Source organism: Podarcis raffonei, chromosome 17 (genome assembly GCF_027172205.1).
Source record: "Podarcis raffonei isolate rPodRaf1 chromosome 17, rPodRaf1.pri, whole genome shotgun sequence".
Taxonomy (NCBI): Eukaryota; Metazoa; Chordata; class Lepidosauria; order Squamata; family Lacertidae; genus Podarcis; species Podarcis raffonei.
Genome location: NC_070618.1, coordinates 6,318,090 through 6,342,581, shown reverse-complemented (window position 1 = coordinate 6,342,581; position 24,492 = coordinate 6,318,090). Strand labels below are relative to the sequence as shown.

Sequence of the window (24,492 nt, the reverse complement as noted above, 5' to 3'; positions counted from 1 at the left end):
GGAAGCTGTATGCTAGCTCCCTCGGCCAATAAAGCGAGATGAGCACCGCAACCCAAGAATTATCCGCGACTGGACCTAATGGTCAGGGGTCCCTTTAGCTTTACCTATCTTGATTTTATTCTGTGAAGCGCCCTGAGACCCTCCCAGGTATATAAATTCAATGAAGAGGAAGAGGAAGAGGAAGAGGAAGAGGAAGAGGAAGAAGAAGAAGAAGAAGAAGAAGAAGAAGAAGAAGAAGAAGAAGATCAACAACAACAGCAACAACAACAACAGCGGAAACGTGCAAACAGGTGAGTGGGCCCTGCTGGGGCACACAGGACCCAGCAGCTGCCAAAAAGTGCCAGTATTGGCACTGCCCCTGGCAAGAGGTGAGTGTCATTTGCCACTCTTGTTTCTCTGCTGTGAACCTTCCCAGGAAAGGAGAGGCAAGTGCTTAGTAGGGGAGATGCAAGCTCCTCCCTTGCCTCTCCCAGTGTGAGACTTAAGAAGGACAATACAGAGAGTAGACCCAACCCCTTGGATTGATCATCATCTGCAAGTGCAGCTTTCTCCCGATTGAAGTACAGAGTGTTTGAGGACCGGAACATCTGCAGAGAAACCAAAATGCTTGCTTGCAAAGCTATTGTACTGCCAACCTTACTGCATGCTTGTGAGACGTGGCTCTCTTATAAACGCCATCTCCAACTCCTCGAAAGATTCCATCAACGGTTTCTCCGAAAAACTTTACACATCACTTGGGAAGACAGGCAAACTAATGCCAGTGTACTGGAAGAAGCAAAGATCACCAGTGTCGAAACAATGATTCTTCAACATCAACTTCGTTGGACTGGCCATGTTGTGCAGATGCCTGATGATTGTCTTCCAAAGCAACTACTCTATTCCGAACTTAAAAATGGAAAGCGTAATGCTGGTGGGCAACAAAGAGGTTTAAAGAACTCTCTCGAGGCAAATCTTTTAAAAAATGTAGTATAAACACCGACGACTGGGAAACATTGGCCTGTGAATGCTCCAATTGGAGAACAGCCTTTACCAAAGGTGTCATGGGCTTTAAAGACTCTCAAACTCAGGACGAAAGGGAGAAACATGCTAAGAGGAAGGCATGCTTGGCAAATCCACACCGTGATCAACTCCCGACCGGAAACCAATGTCCCCACTGTGGAAGGACGTGTGGATCCAGAATTGGCCTCCATAGTCACTTGCAGACTCCATGATAAGACCATGTTCATGGAAGACAATCTTACTCAGCTACGAGTGATCACCAAAGAAGATGGATCATCAATGCACAGGTTCAGAGAAGTTTCTCCTGATCTTCTCGCTGCTTGAAGGTTCCTGAGGGATTAGAGTGAAGTCATGCAAGTGCTTCGTCACTGCTCTGCACTTTATATGAGAAGTTTGAGGAAAGCAGCGGCGTCTAGGGAGTTCACACATTCACACATTGGCAATTAGCAGTTATCTATAATTCATCCTCACTCCTTTCTTTGGCAGAGGCTGGAAGCACTGCAGACGCAGAATCCTGAGCCCCTTGGGAGCAGCAGGTGGAGGAGCATCAATGGACAACACACATGCCAAAGAGAGATGTGACAATCTTTTCTGAGGTTAAGGGCTTCAGCGAGAGGTGCAGGTTTTAGGAGTTAAAGACTGAATTGGGATCCTCAGAAATCCTTTCTTCCCTGAGAGCAAAAACACCAAATGCCACCCATCGTTAACGGTGAGATCCCATGCATGTTTATTCAGAAGTCAAATCTGCTTTGCTCATCGGACTTACTCCCAGATAAGTACTCTGTCAATGGATAGAAAGGGCAATCCTATACTATACTTACCTGAGAGTAAGTCTCATTGAAGTCAGTGGTACTCACCCCTGCGCAGACATGTATAAGACTGTGCTCACATTAAAATTGTGAATCTATTTCGTTCCATTAATTTTGTTCCATTTGGGGAGCAATCTGTGAAAATTTGTTAATATCTGTTGCTAGAAATTCAATTTCCAACCGTGTGTGTGTGTGTGTGTGTGTGTGTGTGAGAGAGAGAGAGAGAGAGAGAGAGAGAGAGAGAAGGTCACCCAGATAAGCTTTTTCTATGAAAACTCTTATGCTGAGTAATTTAATATAAATCAAATTGCAATAGCTGGTTGCTAGAAGGAATGGGAAGTTGATGTCACTGTTCTGTTCCATCTTGTAATCCCTCGAGAGCCATTTCCAGCTGATTTTCAGCCTGGCTTTTAGTTCAAAAAAAGGCAGCCTCTGTTGAGTCCAAATCAGCTGGCAAACCCATAAGCCAAGGCCAGCTCAGCCTGATCCCCCAATGTCATCCAGAGTCATGTTTATAATTTGGTGTTGAATACCGTTTAAAAACTCCCTTCTCTGACTTATGAAACAGGCATCTCCTGCAGAACAGAATACAGCATTGAGCGTCACACAGAGATCTGGTGTGCTATTATCAGAGAGAGGAAGGGATCATGTGATCTCAACAGTACTTACAGGGCAGGGAGTAGCTTATTAAAAATATGTGCCAGAGACACAAGAGGCATTGTTAATATCAGGATGGGAAGCTGAGCGAGATGAACTGGAAGTCCCCGCATAAACACAACACGGCCTTTAAACTTCAGTCATGTGCTCTTGTTGAGGAGTACATGCCACTCACTCTCTGAGAATAATACACCAAGAGAACTGTCTCTTTGGGGAAGAGCTTGTGGCTCAGTGATAGAAGAGGGGCCAATTTGCAAGTGTTTGGCACCACTTCTGAGTGAATTGGACAACGTAAGATTTTTTGCGAAATTCTGACCCCGCCCGGAGGTTAGGGCTCCGAGGGCTGATTTTTTGGCCTACCGTAAAACGTGTTGTTTGCACTGCCAAACGTTGCAGGGGAGAATTTACAAGTGTTTGGCACAACTTTCGAGTGAATTGGATAACGTCAGATTTTTGGCAAATCCTGACCCCCGCGGGTTAGGGCGCCGGGGCAGATTTTGTGGGGCGCCATGAAACGTAGTATTGTCACCGCCAATCGTTGCAGAGGGATTTTCTGGGTGTTTGGTGCCATTTTGAAGAGAATCGGACGACGTTGGGTTTTGGGCAAATCCTTGCCTTATGAATCAGGGCGCCGGGAGCTCACTTTATGCCCTACTGTGAAACGTAGCGTTTGCACCATCAAAGGTTGTAGGGGACCATTTGCAGGTGTTTGGCGCCATTTTCTAGTGAATTGGATAATGTTGGATTTTTGGCGAAATCCTGATCCTGCGGGTTAGGGCACCAAGGGCTGATTTTTTTTGCCTTCCGTAAAACATGCTGTTTCCACCGCCAAACGTTTCAGGGGGCCCTTGGTCGGTCTTTGACACCACTTTAGAGTGAATTGGACAGTGTCGGATTTTTGGCAAAAACCTGACCCTGTGGCGAGGGCGGATTTTGTGGGGTGGCGTGAAATGTCCCTGCTTCCAGTTGCCTCCCTCCTGAAGCTGCTTTTCCCTAGAAGAAGCAGCCATTGGGGTTTTATTGCATGTATTCATATTTAACTTGCTAGTTTGCTCTCCGCAGACCTTGTATCCAAGTAGTAGTAGTAGTAATTTATTTATACCCTGCCCATCTGGCTGGGTTTCTGCTAAACAAGCTTAGGATAGAGCTACATGGAGATGGAAGGAAGAGACAGCCCTGACCAGAGTAGAATGGCAAATCCAGTTGATGGACTATGCCGAAATGGCAAAACTAACTTGGGAAGCTCAGGAATCAAGAAAACAAGAAATTTTAAAAAGAACGGGAAATGTTTTTAATTTATATGCAAAATTATGGTAAATAGGTTAAAACATTAGCAGGATTTTAAATACATTTGTAATGTAACAGAATGTATAGATAACTTAGGAAGATGAAAAATTGGAGATATATTTATATGCAGTTGAAAATGGACCTGTGGAAGGGATGGGGTGGAAGTCAGGAGATTCAGAGCAATTTAGTACTATTTTTTAATGTATGTTTATTTTCTCTTTCTTTTTCTCTCTTTGAAAATCACATAAAAAGATTATTTAAAAAAGGATAGAGCTACATGCAGTAGCTCATATATCAAGGGGCTAGTCATTATTTTTGCTCTTGACAAATGCAATGTTGTAATTAAATGGGACAGGTGACCATTTCTATCCTTGTACAAGGTAATTAAAACATTTGTTTGGATGCAGTCTTGGATTGCACTTTGGGACTGTCACTATTTATCAGGTGAGATCCAGTCACACCCTAGTAAATTCAGCTTGCACAATTAAAGCTGATTTCAAGGTCTTGCACAGCAAAACTGCTTCCCGGAAAGATCGGAGTTTGAATCACAGAGTTTTGAATGCCTTGAATCACAGGCTCTCCAAGAAGCAGAGGCTCCAGCCGGCAGGGGCGGGGCTTCCCGGGCGGGGCGGGGCCCCAGAGCACAGCCCCCACCTGCCACTGCTGGCCGGATGGAGGCTCCCCCTTCTCGCTCGCTTGCAGTTGCTTCGTGCGGACGGAGCGGCGTAATTCAGGGTACCGTAATTCCCCGTCTCCTTTGCGCGCGCCGGCGGAAAAAGTTCCCCAGACCTCCGGCTCCTGGACGGCGGGACGTGGAGCTGGGAAAGCGCGCTCTGAGCATCATCACTCGGGCAGGTTTGGCGGCAGAGGTAAGCGTCCGGATCCTGCGCTTGAAATAAGCAAGGAATAAGCGACTTGATCCCAGGGAAGCGAGCGCCGGGAGCGCAAGGCAATTTTGCGCTTCTGGAATTGAGTCGCCCTGATGGAGAGGCGTCCGACGGGGCTCTTCCTCTCGGCCGAGGCTGCCCTTCGCCTCCTGCGATTGCCAGGGAAGGCAGGCAGGGGGCAGGGAGAGGTGACGATCGCGGCTCCAAGCTGCAGGGCGCGCTTACCTCCGGGTGCCAAGCGCTGCCGTGCCACCCCATTCCTCGCTTGGGGTGCTCCGCTGCTTTCTAGGGGGCGTTCAGTATCCCTGCCCCTGGCGGAAAGTGGCAGGCGGCTCTCGAGCCCTCCGCGTCCCTCTGTCCGTCCTCTGCCAGGATGGATTGAAATGGTGCGTTTTAACTTTTGCGATCCATCCGGCCACTCCCTGCCGGTCTGAAATAGCTTCCTCCCTCCCGCCTCCTAATGTCGCCGGAGAGTGAGTTTAAAGTAGGATAGCCAGGTCGTAAGGCGCTTTGGTCAAAAATAACGCAACCCCCCGCTCCGCCCAATATTTCTGTTGTGCTTTACTTCTGCCTTCCATCAAGCAAGCCCCAAATGGAGATACTGCGCTTGGACTGTGGCCCCATCCAAAACCTAGTGGCATCAGGGCAGAGTAGTAGATCACATTGCTAGGAAGTCGATCCAATTGCATTCAATGGGGTTTACGCCTTCGGGACTGCCGCGTTCCTAACCTAGCTTTGCTCCCAGCCTGGAACTCAGGGAGCGCCTTGGCGTTCTGCGTAATGATGCTGAGTTCCATGCAACCTGCAATTTTGCGCGTCTCCTTCATGATCTGCTTTGAAAACGCTATTCTCGTGCTTCGTTTCTGTCGTTGTAACGCAGTATCGAACCCCTCGCAAAAAGGAGGCGGGGAAATCCTCAGGGTTAACTAATATGGGGTATTGGGTCCTATCCATATGATCTTCCCGACGTCTCTTCTGGGTACACGCTAGGAAATCGCTCTGAGGATAAATAGCTGCCTTCATATTGGAGACATTTTGAGACATCTTATTATTTATTGACTTCATATACCGCCCTAGAGGGGACGCGGGTGGCGCTGTGGGTTAAACCACTGAGCCTAGGACTTGCCGATCAGAAGGTCGGTGGTTCGAATCCCTACGACAGGGTGAGCTCCCGTTCCTCGGTCCCTGCTCCTGCCAACCTAGCAGTCCAAAAGCATGTCAAGTGCAAGTAGATAAATAGGTACCACTCTGGTGGGAAGGTAAACAGCATTTCCGTGCGCTGCTCTGGTTCGCCAGAAGCGGCTTAGTCATGCTGGCCACATGACCTGGAAGCTTTACGCCGGCTCCCTCGGCCCATAAAGCGAGATGAGCGCCGCAACCCGAGTCGGCCACAACTGGACCTAATGGTCAGGGGTCCCTTTAACTTTACCTACCGCCCTAAACCCGGAGGTCTCAGGGCAGTTCACAGAATAAAATCAAAATATAAAAGCACAAAATACATACAACAACAAAATAAAAACAACAACCCAATAACTCCCCCCTCCAAAAAAACAACAGTGAAAGAGTGTGAGCTATTCAAGCCCCAATAGACAGTCTCTGCAGAAATGCCATCACTCCAAAGCAGATTGTTCTCTGCCAAAAAATATTTCCCACCGTGTATTAAATCGGGCTAAACACATAATGAACTGAGTAGCAATAATCTAGGCCAGGCTATGTGCATATTACCCTCTTCTCTGGCTCCAGTGCGACACCACTGCCAGTGGTTGAAGCTCAGCACATGTGGCGTGAGCCAACATCCACAGGTACTCTGTAGTTTTTTGAGAAATACTTCTGTCTGGTGCACTTTCCCTTAAACCAGCTTCCGTCCAGTTTGAAAATGGAAGCCAAAGTTAGGCTGAGGTGTGTACACTTCCGGCAGCCATTGCACATGCTCAGATGACAGTGCCAGTGAATAATTGGAGTTCGCTGCAGGGGAAACAAGTCAGGTAATGCATATCAGGTGAAGACACCCCCTGCCCTCTCTCTGGTCTGTACAGCAACTTTAAAAAATGGCTTGAAATGTAGCAGGACAGGGGAGGAAGCAACCTTGTTGCATTTCAAGCTGCTAATGTGTTCATAGACAAAGCATGACCGACTGCTGATGGTTTTCCACAGTCTTCAGTTGCTGCCAGATGACTGTCAATTGAGCAGTCCTCCCAGCTTGTTTCCAGGGAGATGAGATGACCGTGGCTATTTAATGACCATTTGTTCCTATTTGTTTGCAGGGAGGTTAGATGATGCTTGGTCAAAACAAGTGTTATCCCACACATTCCTTTCTGCAAACAAGTCCGCTATTTGGGGGGAGCGGGTTTGTGTTGCAAGCACTGCCAATCAACAATAACTGCTCGGCCTGGATTTTCTGCTTTGTGATTGAATCCCACCCAAAAATTAGACTGGAAGTGCCCACAGTTTGTGGGGAGGTCATACAGCAGCAGCAGCTTGTTCAGCATTCTGATGTGTCTGCAAGGAGGTTATATGACAATTGCATCAAGCAACTGTGAACCTGTACTTTCAAGTGCATTTCCCTATCGCCTGCCACAAGGGGCAACTAGTTTGATTTGGGGTGGGGGGCTGTTGCAGAAAAGCACAAAATCCCCTTTAACTTTGCAACCTTAATTTGCAAATCCCACCTGCAAAATCTCCTTCAGATGCCCAGGATTGAAGTTGAGACCTTCTGTAAGCAAAGTCCTTCCTTTATAGAACTCCTGCTACTCAGGACTTCTGTTAGGGTGGACCTGGTGAAAAAGTAAACAGTGCTCCTGTACCTTTAATAAGGTAAAGGAACCCCTGACCATTAGGTCCAGTCGTGACCGACTCTGGGGTTGCGGTGCTCATTTCGCTTTATTGGCCGAGGGAGCCGGCGTACAGCTTCCGAGTCATGTGGCCAGCATGACTAAGCCGCTTCGGGTGAACCAGAGCAGCGCACAGAAACGCCGTTTACCTTCCTGCCAGAGTGGTACCTATTTATCTACTTGCACTTGACGTGCTTTTGAACTGCTAGGTTGGCAGGAGCAGGGACTGAGGAACGGGAGCTCCCCCCGTCGCGGGGATTCGAACCACCAACCTTCTGATCGGCAAGTCCTAGGCTCAGTGGTTTAACCCACAGCGCCACCCGCGCCCCTTGTACCTTTAATAGCTGTGCCTAAAAGTTTACACAGCTAATTAAAGGCACAAGAGACTGTCTGATTCCCCCCCCCCCCTTCCAGCAGATCACACTAGCTAGCTCCTTTTAACTATCCTGTGGATGAGGGAATTTTTGCAGATTCAGACTGCTGTAATGGAGAAATGAGGAGAGCTACACCTGGCAAAACTCGAGGGAGCTATACCTGGCACAACCCCTTCTACACAGGGCTTAAAGGTGCACAGCATCATCCCATTCTTGCATCTAAAGTTGCATGACCTCAGGACTGAACAGCTTGCAGAAATAGCAATCCAGGTGCAAATTTGAAAGTACAACTTGGTTGCGAATGCCTGGCTGTCAGCTGGGAACAAGAGCATGAAATATTCACAGGCTAATGATCGCCCTTTCCACAAAGAAGCACAGATCAGGCACTGCTTGGTTTTGTTTTTTAAAGTTTGGATGTTTAGTAAAAGCAGGATTTGACATCCTGCCTGTTCGTTAGGTAGGCGTGTGCTTGGCAGTTGTTGGGCCATTGTTTGGATGTGCATATAATCTGGGCTGGGAGAAAGTTTGGCGTTAGTTCTATAGTGCCACTAGCAATGTGAATTTAAAGCCCAACAAAAGCATTGCCACCTTTTCTTTTTCATTTTATTTGCTCTCCTCCCATTTCTCTCCACTGCCACCTGCTATTTTATTTATCTAAAATACAATTTATTAAGGTTTAGAGAGAAAAACATGAAACTTAATATCTTTTCCCTTTTTTAAAGCAAACCGAGACTTTATTTAGATACAGTAAAATCATGAAGGGGGGAGTAGAAATAGAGAAGGAAGAATATATATATATATATATATTTCTCTTTAAACATATATATATATAGAATATATAGACAGAAAAATTACTTACCGAAACTTACTGGAAGAATAAGAAATCAGGATAACAAACTTTTTATAAAAGAATGGAAATGGTTTATTGAATATTTACAGATAAATTGCAAACAAATAAAAACATTGGCAGGATTATTGTAATAACCTGCAGTTTCATAAGAGTATATATTTAAAGTAGATAATTAAATGAGCAAATTAAATAAATTTGGATATGCAGAAGATATTAAAAAAAAAATTAAGGAACTGCAGAAAGATGGGGAAGGAAGTCAAACTTTGAAATGTTAACATGATTGTAAAACTAAGGAAATGTATCAATTTGAAAAGTATAAATAAAAACTTTGTTAAAAAGATACAGTGGTACCTCTGGTTGCGAATAGGATCCGTTCCAGAGGCCTGTTCACAACGTGAAAAGCCTGCAACTGCATCTGTGTAGGTGTGGTGCTTGTGCACATGCGCGAAGCGCGATTTAGCGCTACTGCGCATGAGCAAGCGGTGAAACCCGGAAGTAACCCTTTCCAGTACTTCCAGGTCGCCGCGGGACGCAACCTGAAAAACTGTAACCTGAAGCAAACATAACATGAGGTATGACTGTAATTGTTATGGGGGGAAAGGGGGGAAGAGAAAGATGGAAAAATAAAATTGAATTGGATGAAGTGCATATTGTGTTTAAATAGCAGACAGATGAAGAATTGGAAGTTCTTTACTTTTCTTCCCACCATCTGACATTTTAGAATCTCGTCTGGTAAAGTTTTTCCTGACATGGGTATGGTGATGGAGGAAATTATCACACATGCTAAGAGTGCCACACCTCTGAGAGAAATGATGGCAAGGGGTGTGTACATGCTTATTTCCCTACAGAGATCAACCCATGGCACTCACACAGTATAATAGTTGTGCTTATTGGACTAATGACTCTCGCAATGCAACTCAGTGGAATTTATTCAAATAGATTTTGGGATATCTGTATATTTCTGTAACAGAGAAGCAAGGTTGAGATTTCCCCCAGGCACAAGGGCTATTGCCAGTCCGGTGGGCTGCTCCTATACATATTTAGTCTAAGGAAAATCACACTGAGCTCTAGGGGACTTGCATTCAAGAAAGTATACACAGGACTGGAGCCATAGTGAGTTAAAGTTACAGTACTGTTTAAATTATAGATTTGGAAGTTGTTTTGTCCTGACATGGTCTTCTTAGATCTAGTTCAACATGGACTTTCCTCACTCGGTGACAGCAGCAGTAAGTGACAAGTTGCACGCCTTCACAGATCAAATCCTACACATTTCATCATGCAAACGATTTCTGCCGAAATACTTCAGGCCCTGTGCTTTTCAAGATGATCAAACAAACCACAGATGATGAAACCATGGCTTGTTTCTCTAAAGTTTCTTTGTTTTCCAACTTCTCGTGCCTTGTCCTTTGGCACTTTGGCAAGCTTCTGGTGTCAAGTGGTCAAACAAATCATAGTTAAGGAAAAGTACTATGTTGTTGTTGTTGTTGTTGTTGTTGTTGTTGTTGTTGTTGTTTATACCCTGCCCATCTGGCTGGGTTTCTCCAGCCACTCTGGGCAGCTTCCAGCATGCACAATGCCAAGCTATGCTTTAAACACACTCAATGTTCATGCACAATCCCAAGCTATGCTTTAAACATGCACAGTGTTCACACGCAATGCCAAGCTATGCTTCAAACATATCAAGGTTTGCAAGCCAGCAACAAACCATGGCTTCAGATCATAGTTTGTTGACAGCAAACAAACTCTAGTTAAGCCGCTGGGCCAGGGTTCACAGATAATACCAATCAATGGCTTAATAAACCCTGGTTTATCATGTGCAAACCAGACCACTGAAGGTTTGTTTATTTAGCAAACTGTATATATCTCTGGATTGTAAATTGAAACTCTTAAGTGGTTTAGAGGAAGCCATGTACTTTCAATGCACGCTGATTGAACTTTAAATGCATGGTGTGGATCTGCCTGCACTATTCCCCTTCCTCCATCCTATTTGGCTTCAAAACCATGGTCAGCGGAAAACTATGGCTTCTTTAAAAGATCAGTTGTGGTGGATGTGTTTCCTTTGAAGACAGTTCATTACTTCCATCCAAGGCAACATGCTGCTATAGGGAGGGGGGTGCCAGGGGATATTGGGGGAGTCTTTAGGGAAGGGATGGGGAGCCAGGAGCGCTCTAGGGGTTGGCGGATACGACTCCTCTTATCCCTTGGTCTCTGGAGAGCTGCCTATTCTCCATCTCTGCCTGAGGGTGTTATCAGTTCCTGTGGACAAGAAGAGTGAGGGTAAGAGCCTTGGCCAGCATCCAATTGGAACTGAATGTACACCCTTGAACAATTTCCCAGAACCCTTTGCACTGTGTGCGGATTGCGTAACAAACATGCAAGAATTCCTTGGCAGGCCAGCCAGTTGGAAGGGGTTCTCTGAAAAGCAGAAAGCTTGACAGCCACTTCTTAATAGGGCATGTGAACAAAGACCATTCCATTGTACCTATCCAACCTCCCAAAATTTCAACACCTCTAGCTATGGTTTGACCCCTTTCCGTTTTAACAGTACAAATTCTACAAACACCCTCCATATCTCCTCAAAATAATTTCTCCTGCGTATTCCCCGTCTTACCTTAATGGCGCATGTTAATTTATCGTTAATAGCTATATACCACACCTCTTTATACCATTCTTCCATTTTATATTCTGCTTGCCCCTTCCACTTCCTGGCTATAATAATTTGTGCAACGGTCAATAAATTTGTCAGCAAGTCCTTCATAGCCTGCGAACCTTCCACCCCTTCGTCAATTGTTACCTCTGGACTTTCAGTCAGCTTTAACCCGGTGGTTTCTGTTATCTCCTTAAACACCCTTTGCCAAAAAATTTGTGCATATTTACACCCCCACCACATGTGAACGTAATTCCCTGTTTCCTGGGATCCCCTCCAACATAACACCGAATATTCCTTGTTTATTTGCTTTCATCTGACTGGTGTTATAGAAGGCCAGTTTTTAATCACATGGGTCTCTTGCCCTTTGTCCAAGCAGCTTGGGGCAGTGGGCACGGGGAAGGTTCTTAGCTCTGTGGAAGATGCCAGGTTTGCATGCTGAAAATGCCAGGTTGATCCTCATTAGCTCTATAAGTAAGACTGGGAGCATCCCCGATCTGAAACCCTGAGAGGTGCTGCCAATCTGTGTTGTCAGTACAGTGGCACCTTCATTCTCAAACTTAATCCGTTCCGGAAGTCCATTCCAAAACCAGAGCGTTCCAAAACCAAGGCGCGCTTTCCCATAGAAAGTAATGCAAAACGGATTAATCCGTTCCAGACTTTTAAAAACAACCCCTGAAACAGCAATTTAACATGAATTTTACAATCTAACAAGACCATTGATCCATAAAATGAAAGCAATAAACCATGTACTACAGTCACACAATCTATCAATCAATCAGTAGCTGAACAGGGTTCCACACAGTCACAAAAACAAAACGAAAAAGAGCCACAAAAACGCAAAATGAACAGCAAAAACAGACAGACCTCAGCGTAACACTCAAAATGGAAGTGTAACACTCAGATTGGAAGTGTATCACTCAAAACGGAGCACATTCGGCTTCCGAAAAAGGTTCGCAAACCAGAACACTTACTTCTGGGTTTGCTGTGTTTGGGTTCCAAGTTGTTTGAGTACCAAGGCATTTGAGAACAAAGGTACCACTGTATAGATGGAACAATGGTTTGGCTCAAGGCTGCTTTGTGTGTTGCTATCCTCTCAACAGCCCTGTGAGTTAGGATAAGCAGACAAATAGTGATTGTCTCTAAGTGTTGGGTTCATGTCTGAGCAGCGACTTGAGCTGAGGTCTCTCGAGTCCACCTTCAATGCATCGCATCACGTTAACTCATTCATTGGTTGAGCATTGCTCCTATATTAGAGGTAAATCTAAGTAAACTATCCTTATTGGGGTAAAGATGCTCTGTTCCATTGAGCTAAAGGGTAAATCCCCACTAAGTTTCCCCCTTTTACTGCTGGAATCTCCTGGCTTTTTAAAATATATACTTTATTAAAGATTTCTCAGTTTATAAAAGTATGTGCAATGTCTCTTTTTTCAAGTTGTGTTTTCGACAGATCAGTTTTGTTTGTTAATAATAATAATAATAATAAATTTTATTTATATCCCGCCCTCCCCAGCCGAAGCCGGGCTCAGGGCGGCTAACAACAATAAAACAATACAAAAGTACAGCACAAACAACACTCTAAAATCATTCATTATAAAATTAATTAAATTCAAGCCACTGGCCACCATTGGGCCAGAGCTCCGCGAAGATTGCCGAGGGAGGGAGTCAGGCTGTGCCCTGGCCAAAGGCCTGGCGGAACAGCTCTGTCTTGCAGGCCCTGCGGAAAGATGTCAAGTCCCGCAGGTTGTGAGGCATTAGTATTACATTAGGAAGAAAAGGGGGAAAGAGGTAGAGGGGGGATGGTGAGGGGGTGGGGTGGCAATGCTTCTATTTTTCTGCTTAGTGTATGTGTGGGGTTTTGTGTCAGTGTCACTTTTGTGGGTTCTCTTTACTATTTGCTTGCATTTCTTTGGTGGTGAGAGAAGTTGGGGGTGGCGAGTGGGGTGTGTGTGTGTGTGTGTGTGTGTGTGTGTTTTGGATCAGGTTAGCCATACAGTGGTACCTCAGGTTACAGACTCCACTAACCCAGAAATAGTACCTCAGGTTAAGAACTTTGCTTCAGGATGAGAACAGAAATCGCGTGGCGGCAGCAGGAGGCCCCATTACCTAAAGTCACACCTCAGGTTAAGAACAGTTTCCGGTTAAGAACGGACCTCCAGAACGAATTAAGTTCTTAACCTGAGGTACCACTGTATTGATTTGTGTGCTGTTGGAGGATGCTGTTGGGCTATGTATGTGATAAAGGGTAACCATATCGGGGTGAAGGCGTCTTCTATTTGTTCCCATGTCTGTTTCAGATTATTGGTTAGTTTTTCTAATAAGGCTGTTTCCCATACAATTTAATACTGTTGGTCTATGCGTACTCCTGACAGGTCTCTCCAGTGTCTTTCTATGATGCTTCTGGCTACTGAGAGTAGGTGGGTTATGAGCTTGGAAGATGTTTAGTAGGGCCAGTTGTGAGGTGACTTCTAATACTTGCTTAGCTATTTTGCATATTTCTTGTATGATTGATGTCCAGAAGAGTTGGATTTTAGGACATTCCTACCACGTGTGCCTGTGGAGGTGCATCCTCTCCAGCATTTTGGTGAGGTTCCTGGGCGTGTTGGTGTTAGTTTCCATGGTGTTAGGTACCACCTGTAAGTGAGTTTCAGAGTGCATTCTTGTCTTTTCGCTGATATGGATTTAAAGGGAGGTTGAATCTCCTGGCTTTTTCAGGTCCCACCATTCTATCCTGCGTACTCTTGCCACATAGAGTGCTTTCATAGATAAACCATAAATAAATATAAGGTAAAGGGACCCCTGACCATTAGGTCCAGTCGTGGCCGACTCTGGGGTTGCGGCGCTCATCTCGCTTTATTGGCCGAGGGAGCTTGCATGCAGCTTCCGGGTCTTGTGGCCAGCATGACTAAGTCGCTTCTGGCGAGCCAGAGCAGCGCACGGAAACGCCGTTTACCTTCCCGCCAGAGCGGTACCTATTTATCTACTTGCACTTTGACGTGCTTTCGAACTGCTAGGTTGGCAGGAGCAGGGACCGAGCAACGGGAGCTCACCCCTTCAAGGGGATTCGAACCGCTGACCTTCTGATTGGCAAGTCCTAGGCTCTGTGGTTTAACCCACAGCGCCACCCACGTCCTTATAAATTAATATAGTTCCCCCAAAAAAAGTATTGATCCATGTTTGTTGTTGTTTGTAGCACAGTAATGCAAGTTTCTCAGAGCTCCTCTAGGCTGCTTTAAGCTAGAAAGACCCAAGGTTACTGGCACTGTTGTTATAGGGTGCTAAATTGTTCTTTGTGGCTTACCTCTATATTAGCAAGGATTTTCAGAAGAAATGAAAGTTCCGGTAGATGCCGCAGTGTTTTTGGCAAATCAGCTTTTGGATAAACCTGCGAGCCCGCTTTCAGTACCATCCCCACCCCATTACTAAGTGTGCAGTCTTTGATCGCTTGATTAATCAACTAGAGATTTACTGGAATAACCAGTGGGGGGTCAGTTATAATAGGTGGACTATGTGTTTACATGTATTTACATTTTCAAAGCTATTTTTGAAATCAAAAGGAATCAAAAAGGGAAATACTGACAATTACTCCTTCTAACAAACAGATGCCAAGAATGATGATTTTGCAAAAACTCATCCTTGGTTGAATAACTGAAAAGGTGTCTTTATTCTGGTTTTGATGATGCGCACATTTACTTAAGTTTAATTTGGTTAAAAGGCAGGTGGCCCTCCAGAAACACTTCTGAATACCTAGGCACAAAGATATCTGTGAACTCTCATTGATTCTCTGACCCTGTAGAAGGCTTCTGATCTTTAATGCTTTAATTTATTATTATTTGTTTTGTAGTTTGTGCATCGCTAAGCATGTGCAAAGAACATTAACCATACTTTTTCTCTTTTTTTGTATTCCATTATTTCATTAAATAAATAAAAATAAAAGGCGGCTGGTCAGTCAAGGACCCTAAGCGTTGCTGAATAAGTAACAGCCACTTCATATCTTAAAAACTGATATCATTATGGTGACCATACACAAAGGAGGACAAGGGCTTTAAGAATTACATAGAAGAGAGAATTTTGAAGGTGCCTTGGTTAAATCTCTTTGACGCAAAACCTGTCCTCTCTTGCATTTGGCCACCCCTAGGTACAAAAGTGCACCTGAGCTTAAAAGGTAAAGGGACCCCTGACCATTAGGTCCATTTGTGACCGACTCTGGGGTTGCGGCGCTCATCTCGCTTTATTGGCCGAGGGAGCCGGCGTACAGCTTCCGGGTCATGTGGCCAGCATGACTAAGCCGCTTCTGGCAAACCAGAGCAGCGCACAGAAACGCTGTTTACCTTCCCGCCGGAGTGGTACCTATTTATCTACTTGCACTTAAATGCCAAAATATTCAGGCAACTTTGTCCATTCTGAGCATGCCACTCCTGTTGTTCTTTTAATGGCATTTGATACAGCAGGCCTTTCCTGGCATAGCAGTACTCTTCAGCTGTTAAATTTCTGAGCGTCGGTCTGCTGTTAAAGCAAAGCTGGAAAAGAGGAGGCGATGCCGGAAGCAGCATCTTCCTCTTCCTTTCTAATTATTAAAAGGAATGGGTACCCTGCCTTGTCTCAGATCTGACAGAGACTTAATGTACTCTAATTATTCCTGATGCAATTTCCTTTCATTTGTTCTGGTTTCTCTTTTCCTGCATTTCAGACTGGCAACAGCTATTCTCCCATATTCCTTTTGCAGAGGTTATGATAAAAGTATGCTCTGGCCAGCTGCTCCTGCAAAGGAGAGCAAACGCAGCTACTCTAAGCTGCAGAATCATGTGGGTTTGGTTCCACTGGGACACAACTGCTGGATCTTCCAGGGGTAGCTAGGAAGTGAGGTTGGCGTGCTATAATTGTTGTTTGTAAAAAGGCAAAGGGACCCCTGACCATTAGGTCCAGTCGTGATCGACTCTGGGGTTGCGGCGTTCATCTTGCTTTATTGGCCAGGGGAGCCGGCGTACAGCTTCCGGGTCATGTGGCCAGCATAACCAAGCCACTTCTGGTGAACCAGAGCAGTGCACGGAAACGCCGTTTACCTTCCTGCCGGAGTGGTACCTATTTATCTACTTGTACTTTGACGTGCTTTTGAACTGCTAGGTTGGCAGGAGCAGGGACCGAGCAATGGGAGCTCACCCCGTTGCAGGGATTTGAACCACCAACCTTCTGATCGGCAAGTCCTAGGCTCTGTGATTTAACCCACAGCGCCACCCGTATCCCTAATTGTTGTTTGTGCCCGCAGTTAAAAACTGCTGTGGATGCAAGGGGATGCAGGTTTCAAGTAGAACACCAGATAATTTGCACCACACATGCCATGAAACTAGGAGTGTCCAGTACCATTGAGCTTGAATTGGGAACTGTTGCAGTGCAGGAGTTAGAGTTTAGACTAGGATCTGATTGGCCAGGATTCAAAGCCCCATTCTGCCTAACCTACCTCACAGGGATGTTGTGATGATGAAATGGAGAGGGAGAACCATGCAGGCCGCCTTGAACACTTCGAAGGAAAGGTGTGGCATAAAATATGCTGCAAGATCTAGACTCCCTTCATGCACACCGAAGGTGTAAATAGTTGAATAAACCATTTTTTTATCTTATTTTTGAAATCGTTTTTATTTGATTTTACAAATGTGGATTTATAACAATGCCTAATACATATCCGTATATAGAGATTTATCTGAATCTCAAGACTTCCCACCAGCCTCTCCATGGGTCCTATTGTCAACATTTTCAACTGCATATTATTTCAAAATCTATATGTTGTATCTGTCCATATTATCCATAGTGCTTGTTACATTACAGTAGTCTGCTAGATAAATTATTTTTTAAAACCCCATTTTTCTTGAAGTTTTTGTCTTCTGGGTTTCTGAACTTCCTGGTCAGTTTAGCCATTTTGCCGTAGTCCATAAGGTTAGTTTGCCATTCCTCTCTGGTAGGGATGAATAAACTATAATTCTTAAAGCTTTGACAGTCTCCAAAGGAACACAGACACCATGTGAGTGCCTGGAACCCCCACGAATCTTGCACAGAATGGGGGTAGCACCTAATTTTTGTAACAACCTGATGGACTGAGAACCAAACTGCATGTTAAGTTATTTGTGCTTACAAAAAAAGAATCAATTTTCAATAGTCCGTTTTTATTACAAAGAAAATGCAGCCACTTTCCTATCCCGGGTGATGTCCTGAAAAACCCTGCAACTAGACCGAGATGTCCTCTAATCGTGATGAAGTTGATGACAGTCCTGCAGCGTGATCAACCTCCCCTTTCTGTATTTGCCTGCCGGTTCATTCCACCACCACATCCTTCCCTGCTGCCTTGATATGGCGAAACTGACAAGCTGCAGAAACTCTTATCAGTTTCACTCATGTGTGGTTGCAGTCTTGCCTCAAACTGCTATTCAGGCACAGTATGATTTAACATCTGTTACCACTGGATTCTGCCATTGGAATCCAGTATGAAGCATTTGGATTGACAAGATTTTCTTTTACTGTTCAGGCAGGTCTTTGGAACTCTCCCCCCCATTTTTTTTTTTTTGACCAGCCTTTGTTGAGATGCTACTGGTGCTTTTACTGATGTTGCTATTATAGTATTGGTTTGTAGTATTGTATTGCCTGCTCAATGGAGCCGTAAAGGTAAAAAGGTAAAGGACCCTTGGATGGTTAAGTCCAGTCAAAGGTGACTATGGAGTTGCGGCGCTCATCTCGCTTTCAGGCCGAGGGAGCCGGCATTTGTCCACAGACAGCTTTCTGGGTCATGTGAACAGCATGACTAAACCACTTCTGGCTCAACACCATGATGGAAACCAGAGCACATGGAAACGCCATTTACCTTCCCGCCACAGTGGTTCATATTTATCTACTTGCACTGGCGTGCTTTCGAACTGCTAGGTTGGCAGGAGCTGGGACAGAGCAGCAGGAGCTCACTCCGTTGCAGGGATTCGAACTGCCGACCTTCCAACTGGCACACCCAAGAGGCTCGGTGGTTTAGACCACAGCGCCACCCGCATCCCTGTAATAGAGCAGTAACTTCTGCCTGATCTAGGGCTCCTCTTGACATCCTTTCAATTGTGCATTTGTGATCATTAATGCTCTCGCTGGTAGCAGGGTGGTTATATACGTAGTCCTCTTTCAGTACTGTTTGATTCTGCAAAACCTTTGGGGTGGGCATACTGCTTTGCGCGTACCCTGTAGCATCCAGCTGAAATCCTGTAACTTTTCAAACCACAAATGTTCCCTTGTTGTGGAGTTTCTATGTCCTGCTTTCATTGAGGTGCAGTGGCGTGGCGTGGCGTGGATTGCTAGTACCCAGGGCCACATGGAGGGGTGTTTGGGAGGGAGGGAAATGGACGGAGTATGCATGCTCATTCAACTGCCTAATGGCATTCACTTCACCCAGGAAATTGCAGCCACAGAGATGAGGAGTCATTTTCTTGTCTGGAGGGGTCACTTCCTGGTTCGCATGGAGAAGCCGTTTGCAATGGAGCCCTGTGACGGAAGCACACAGCTGTCTTGAGGCCTGCACAAACAGTTGTCTTGAGGCCCTCACTAACAATTTTGCACATGGGGCAACTTCCACTCCAGATGGCAATAACAGGGGAATTACGCAGGTGGCGCTGTGGTTTAAACCACTGAGCCTCTTGGGCTTGCTGCCACAATGGAGTGAGCTCCTGTTGCTCTGTCCCAGCTCCTGCCAACCTAGCAGTTCAAAAGCATGCCAGTGTAAGTAGTTAAATGGGTAGGGAAGGTAAATGGCATTTCTGTGCGCTCTGGCTTCTGTCACAGTGTCTCGTTGCGCCAGAAGTGTTTTAGTACCGCTGGCCACATGATCTGGAAAGCTGTTTGTGGACAAACGCCAGCTCCCTTGGCCTGAAAGCAAGATGAGCGCCGCAACCCCATAGTTGCCTTTGACTGGACTTAACCGTCCAGGGGTCCTTTACCATCAGAGAACCTCTAATAAAGGGGAATGGTGTGCAGGTGCTCCTGTCAGAAATCTACCACCCGTGTTCTCTTTTTGCTCCAGTGACCTGTTGTAGAATAAACCCACAAAAAAAACACCGGAATGAAGTGAGCCATACTTGAGGCTCAAACGCAACTTCTGCTGTTCCAGCAATGGACAAGGAGGAACACTGTGTTAAAAAACAACCTTCTCCTAAGTCGGGTTTGGGTTCACTTCTCCATGTCTCTGACAATGGGCTGACAAAGCCCTTCCTTAACTCCTGCTGTAAACCTGACGGCTAAGGGAGGACTGGCAGGCTTGGCTATTGATGGCAATCTTGCCAAGACTGGAACAGCTTGCCTGGGACAGTGCTCCCTTTGTGTTCTGCTTCAGTGTGTCTGCCCACAGCAGCAATTTTTGCCGTGTTTTCATTTGTTGGGCATCGTGGGTAGCCGGGAATGTTTGCAAACTCTCTGCAGGGATTTGAACGGAACAACGTTTTAGCAAATAAGTCTTGGATAACAACAGGGCAGAGAAGTTCAAAAAGATGGAGGTTGTCAGCTGGCAGCATAACAACTCTTCAAAAATCAAAAGGATTGTAGGTGGCATACATTGCATGCAGTATTTTATTGTACTTTGCTTATTTTCCCGCCAGCTTCCCAAGCCCCCTGCATGGCTCTCGGAGCAGAATAAAACATCCAATTTCTGAGTCAAACTGCCTAGCTTTGGAGCATTTCCACCTTACATATCTGTACTGGCCTTGATTTGATGCCTTTTTGAAGACGCTTGCATAAATTTTCTCACCACTTATCTCCATGCCAGGAAAACCTTCACCTGCTGGATTTTTGTATGTCAAGCAACTATTAAATGCACACAAGCAGAAACGAAAACCTGGCAACCTTATTTTATAATAGCTTATAATATTCTTTATGGCAGGGGCGGGAAATCTGTAGATGTTGTTGGACTCCAGTTCCCATCAACCTCCAGCCGGCATAGCCAGTGGTCAGGGATGATGGAAGTTGTAGTCCATCAATATCTGGAGGACCACAGATTCCTCACCCCTGATATATGATGCTTATCTGCTTCCTTTAATTTATTTAAATCTGCTTTATAGGCTGCCTATTTTTGTCAAGAAATAACGTCTCTAAGCAGTTTACAAAATAATAATGAAATAGCAATAATAAAATACATATGAAATTGCATACTGTCCCTATCACAGTAAGAATCCAAATATGAGACCAAAATATTGAGCACTGCAACATCCAGGGATGTTTGTTGTGTTTTTAATGTATTCTGATACATGTATTTTCCACTGTTGCAAGCCGCCTTGAATGTGGTGAGAAGATTAGGATATACATTGTATTTTATTTTATGTTTATTTTTTTAAAAAAGCAACAAGAAATGTAGGAGGCCTTGCACAGAAGTGATCCATTGGTCCACCTAGCTCATTAAATCCCTTTGGGCTCCAGGCAAAAACGTTCCTCTTCAACCAGGCCTTTGGCTAATTAACATCCAATACCCTTTCAAATGTGTTGTTGTAGTTGTTGTTGTTTAGTCGTTTAGTCGTGTCCGACTCTTCGTGACTACCCCATGGACCAGAGCACGCCAGGCACTTCTGTCTTCCACTGCCTCCCTCAGTTGGGAGCACATGGTGTGATGTTATCACATTCCAAGTTTTGCCTTACATTAACTGCTCCACTCGGTCTGTAGAGGAGGAAGAAGATATATTACCTATTTTGTTTAGTTCAGTGTTTTCAGTTGTTGTTGTTGTTTAGTTGTTTCTGACTCTTTGTGACCCCATGGACCTGAGCACGCCAGGCACTCCTGTCTTCCACTGCCTCCCACAGTTTGGTCAAACTCATGCTGGTAGCTTCGAGAACACTGTCCAACCATCTCGTCCTCTGTCATCCCCTTCTCCTTGTGCCCTCCATCTTTCCCAACATCAGGGTCTTTTCCAGGGAGTCTTCTCTTCTCAAGAGGTGGCCAAAGTATTGGAGCCTCAGCTTCAGGATCTGCCCTTACAGTGAACACCCAGGGCTGATTTCCTTCAGAATGGATAGGTTTGATCTTCTTGCAGTCCGTGGGACTCTCAAGAGTCTCCTCCAGCACCATAATTCAAAAGCATCCATTCTTTGGTGATCAGCCTTCTTTATGGTCCAGCTCTCACTTCCATACATCACTACTGAGAAAACCATAGCTTTTACTATACGGACATTTGTCGGCAAGGCAATATCTCTGTGTGTGTTCTAAGAGGGGATTATTGGTTTGTTTTTGTTCTTCTTTTTATTATGTGCGTTGTGATTCTTCTCTGGTATTTTTATGTTGTGAATCACCTTGAGAACTGCAAATGAAGGGATGTATACAAATTAAAATAATAATAATAATAATAATAATAGTAATAGCTGCAGAATCAGAGACTTGTAAGGGACCACAAGGGTCATCTTCTAATCCAAAGGAATCTTTCACCCAACATGGGACTCGAACCCACAAGCTTGAGGTTAAGAGTCTCATGTTCTGCCAACCGAGCTATCCCTCAGGGCTAATATTGTTTGCGACCACTGGCAGTGGTTCTCCGGGATTTGGGGTAGGGGAGATTCCCAGCCCTACGTGGAGATCCCAGGGAATAAACCTGGGACCTTCTGCATGCAAATCCATGGGAGTGAGTCCTGTTTGCTGCTGCCCAGCTTTTGCAAGACTTGCAATAACAGCACTGGGCTCATGGGGCACCATGAGCAGCCATGCGCCCTGGCCCTGTGAGCCCAGCACTGCTTTTGCGAGTGGCACTGGGCTCGCAAGGAGGATGCCGTCAACTGTTGCACCCTTCTTATGGTGCCCTCCAGTTGGAGAGCAGCTGAGAAGTATTCAACAAGTCTGCTCCCTGGCCCCTCCCTACGCCTGCAATAAAGCAACAGAATAAATCAGGGGTCTGCAACCTTTTTCAGCAGGGGGCTGGTCCACTGTCCCTCAGACCTTGTGGGGGGCTGGACTATATTTTTGGGGGGGGGAATGAACGGATTCCTATGCCCCACAGATAACCCAGAGATGCATTTTAAATAAAAGGACACATTCTACTCTTGTAAAAACACGCTGATTCCCAGACCATCCGTGGGCCGGATTGAAAAGGCGATTGGGGCAGATCCGGGCCAGATCATCCGGCCCCCGGACCTTAGTTTGCCTATCCATGGAATAAATCCTTTCTTGCGCAGAAGGGCCTTCAGACTTGCTGAGGCTCCCTCTAACAGAAGTGGAGGAAGGCGTCTCATCGTGTTTTGCCAATTCCTCCTTTCTCTGTAGCCTCGCCACACTGCTCTGGAAAGGGAAGATTTCCAGCAGGCCACAGGGGAGAAGGGAAATGGGTGGAAATTGCTTTCATTAGTCGGTGCCAGGAGCGCACGGCCTTTCCGTGGAGAGAACTCCACTCTCGGGATCTTTATTTATTTTTATTTGAAACGTACTTAGCCTGCTTTTAAGGATCAAAAACCATTTCAAAGCAGCTTAGGATGGAATGCAGTAGAATACAGCTACAGATAATTGATAATCGAGCCACTGCAACCAATCAAATAAACCATTGATAAAAAAACACACCCAGCTATAATAAAACCACAAACGTTTTAGCCCCAAAGCACTACAGTGCGATACAAAACTGCCACCAAAACTTTGAGGAGTGGGAACAATGGGGTCTTCAGGGCTTCCCTAATACCTGAATGGAAGGGACCTGTTGGAGTAATAATAATAATAATAATAATAATAATAATAATAATAATAATTTATACCCCACCCATTTGGCTGGGTTTCCCCAGCCACTCTGGGTGGCTCCCAACAGAATATTAAAAACACCAAACATTAAAAACTTCCCTAAACATGGCTGCCTTCAGATGTCTTCTAAAAGTCAGATAGTTGTTTATTTCCTTGACATCTGATGGGAGGGCGTTTCACAGGACAGGCGCCACTACTGAGAAGGCCCTCTACCTGGTTCCCTGTAACCTCATTTCTCACAGTGAGCAAACTGGCAGGAGGCCCTCCGTGCTAGACCTCAGTGTCCGGGCAGAACGATGGGGGTGAAGATGCTCCTTTGGGTATACTGGGCCGAGATGGTTTAGGGCTTTAAAGGTCAGCACCAACACTTTGAATTATGCTCAGAAACGTACTGAGAACCAATGTAGGTCTTTCAGGAGTGGTGTTAAATGGTCTTGGCGGCCATTCCTAGTCTAGCTGCCGCATTCTGGATTAATTGTAGTTTCCGGGTCACCTTCAAAGGTAGCCCCACGTAGAGTGCATTGCAGTAGTCCAAGCGGGAGATAACTAGAGCATGCACCACTCTGGTAACTGATTTCCAAGACATGGGGCCACTGCAGGAAACTTCCTCATCCTTAAATTCATCATCTTAAATCTCGGATCCAATCTCATATGTATGTTACACCCTGGGTAGCATATGCTTAAAAGGAGGGGAGTGGAGAAACAGGATCTTATGGTGTGGGAAAAAATATGCCCGTTCTTTAGCATGCCTTCCGCAGTCCGTGTGAGTTATTCAGATTAGGCAAACTTGTCTGGCTCTCCTCTCACTTTGCATAACACATTTTGCCATCTTGGGAACTTACGTAATTCTGGAACTGCTAGTCATGGCAAGGGGCAAGGACCTGTATAGGGCACATAGGCGCCAACTCTATAGGACTGTGGTGCATAGCTGTCAACTTACAGATTTGAAAATAAGGGACCAGCAGCCTTGAAAATAAGGGCTCAGCAGCCAAAATAAGGGATTTTAGTCAACCAGCTGAAATACGAAGTTAAAAGGGACCAGATAATTTTGGAGAGCAGCGCCGGTTTTAAGCCCATCGTTTCCATAGGTTGCTGCTCAAGACACCAGCTGATGAAACACTGCAATTAAATAACTACAAGCAGCAACCACTTTTCGCGCAAAACGAAGTCCAAGCTACGAAGATGCTGCTGCAGTTCTGTATCTTTTCTCTCGTGCTCCATCTGCAGCTCTCAGTTCCATCAGGTGGGGCGGGAGGAAGAGGGGGGGAATAGCGCCCGAAGTAAACCCGCAGATCAGACCATCTATGCTAGTCTACCACCTCAAATCTATGGGAGAAGTGCTTGCGGTCCTTCCTCCGCTTTCCCCCAATATGGTTAGCCCTTGGAACACCTGCCCGCGCCTCCGCCTCCTCCTCCTCCTCTCTCTGAACTGCTTTCT

General features: G+C 45.5%; 1 protein-coding gene across 2 annotated transcripts in view; it reads left to right on the top strand.

Annotated features, from left to right (window-relative positions):
* Window positions 1-4,431: 4,431 nt before the first annotated feature.
* The window catches only part of FRMPD1 (FERM and PDZ domain containing 1), an 85,380-nt gene continuing 65,319 nt past the window's right edge, over window positions 4,432-24,492 (top strand). For both annotated transcript variants that reach the window (XM_053370532.1, XM_053370531.1), the window contains exon 1: window positions 4,432-4,621. The gene's annotated coding sequence lies outside the window, so the exon portion shown is untranslated. The remainder of the gene's footprint in view (window positions 4,622-24,492) is intronic.